Source organism: Ambystoma mexicanum, chromosome 4q (assembly GCF_040938575.1).
Source record: "Ambystoma mexicanum isolate Mex_15411 chromosome 4q, UKY_AmexF1_1, whole genome shotgun sequence".
NCBI classification, from domain to species: domain Eukaryota; kingdom Metazoa; phylum Chordata; class Amphibia; order Caudata; family Ambystomatidae; genus Ambystoma; species Ambystoma mexicanum.
The window spans coordinates 685,087,047-685,088,907 of NC_090928.1; the positions used below are offsets into that span (position 1 = coordinate 685,087,047).

The 1,861-nt window shown below is 48.6% G+C and overlaps 1 non-coding gene across 1 annotated transcript; it reads left to right on the forward strand.

Moving 5' to 3' along the window:
- The first annotated feature begins 346 nt into the window (after nucleotides 1–346).
- LOC138468565 (U1 spliceosomal RNA) lies at nucleotides 347–510 on the forward strand. Its single transcript, XR_011268331.1, has one exon. It is a non-coding gene; the product is annotated as a U1 spliceosomal RNA (small nuclear RNA).
- Nucleotides 511–1,861: the final 1,351 nt, after the last annotated feature.

Genomic DNA, 1,861 nt, shown 5'->3' on the forward strand with positions numbered 1-1,861 from the left:
GTGACCTGTCGACCCAGGAGGGCCATGGACCCGTCTGGGGCTGACAGGCCAGTGGGCACACTGCACCAGGCCTGCTCGCATGCCGACTGGGCCTGCTGGCTGGTGGCAAGGCCCGAATTTATGCAAATTTTCGAGCCGAGCAGGGCGTGATAAAAGGAACTGTGCTACAATGTGCCTCTTCTGCTGGGCTCTGCCTACCGGAGCTTCCCCCTGCACGTGGGACAGGCAGCTATGCAGACGCTCAGGGCTTCTGGGAGAGCTGGGGCTGGGTCAGGGCATGCCGTTTCACCCTTGCTTAGCGGGGCTTCCAGAACGGGCCCAAACCCTGCCCTCTTGCTTGCAACTCATACTTACATGGCAGGGGAGAATCAGTGATCAGAAAGGCAGATCTCCCAGGATGAGGCTCATCCATTGCACATCTGATTTGCTGATCCCTGCGATGTCCCCAAATGCGGGATACTCGACTGCATTATTTCTGGTAGTGGGAGACTGCATTCACGCTTTCCACTTATTTATTGGTGAAAGAAAGAAAAAGTCAAGTGTGCGAGTAAGGTTGTTTGCACACAGAGCCCCTGGTCTTGTAGCAGAGTTTCTTTTGCTCCAGTCAAGAGGGCCAGCCCTGAGCAGCTCACGGGTCCACAGCCCTGATGTATTGGTAAAAGAAAGAAAAAGTCACCTGTGTGAGTAGGTTGGTTGCACACAGAGCCCCTGGTCTTGTGGATGAATTAATTTGGCTGCAGTCAAGAGAGCTAGCTCTGAGGAGCTCGGGCGCCGACAGGCTACATTTATCGGGGAAAGAAAGAAAAGGTAAAGTGTGCACTAGGCCTGTTAGGTTGGTTGCACACAGAGCCCCTGGTCTTGTGGCAGAATTTATTTTGCTGCAGCCTCCTGTTCCTCCCCTCCTTTGGCCTTCTCCTCCTTCTGTTCCTCAACTGCTCTTTTCACCTCACATTTTGCCCCACTTTCTCCTCCTCTTCTCTTCCGATCTGCTCCACGTCACAGCCTCCATCCTCATCTCCTCTACAAGCCTCTCCTTTCTTCAACTATCACTCCTACTCGTTCTCAAAACTCCTGCACCCTCTGGTTTTCCTGTGTCAGGTTTTACACTCCAATGTCCCCTTCTCTTGGAAAGGTCATGCAGTGAGGGTCCATGACCCGGTTAATATTTATTCATGCAATGTTTGGCGGATACTTGGACGTGGCGTATTTATTTACTCATGCAATGTTTGTCAGATACCTGTATCCGACAAACATTTAATGAATAAATAGATACCCCTATTAACATGACACACATGCAGCCCCCCAACTGCTTTCAGAGGGGAGCTGCAGGAGCTGTGCTGGGTGCGGTTCAAAAGAAAACATTGCTAATGGCGAACAGAAATCACCCGGTTTGAATGGTACCCAAGGGGGAGGTTTTTTCTGTAAAATGGGATGCAAATTGTGCATTTTAATGAATATTTACTGGTCAAAACTGGTCAAACGTATTATCTGCATATTGAAGTAACTCAATTAGGTTCACCTTTGGGTGATCTCTTTTCCACATTTTATCTGTTGAATTGGATTATGCTTCTTTCATTACCACAGAAGTAATGAATGTGTATTACAGAGATAAGCTGCCATATGTATTGGGCACAACGGTGCACAGGCAGCATCAATCATTAACACAGAAGTAATGAATGTGTATTACAGAGATAATCTGGCATATGTATTGGGCACACTACACATGGTCAGTCAGCATCAATCATGCCTTGTACAGGACAGTGCTGGTCTAAATTGGGAGCAGCCAGCATAGACATGTTGCTACAGAGGCATATTTTGGGCACAACCAGCATGACAATGTGTTACATCAGTGACAGTGCTG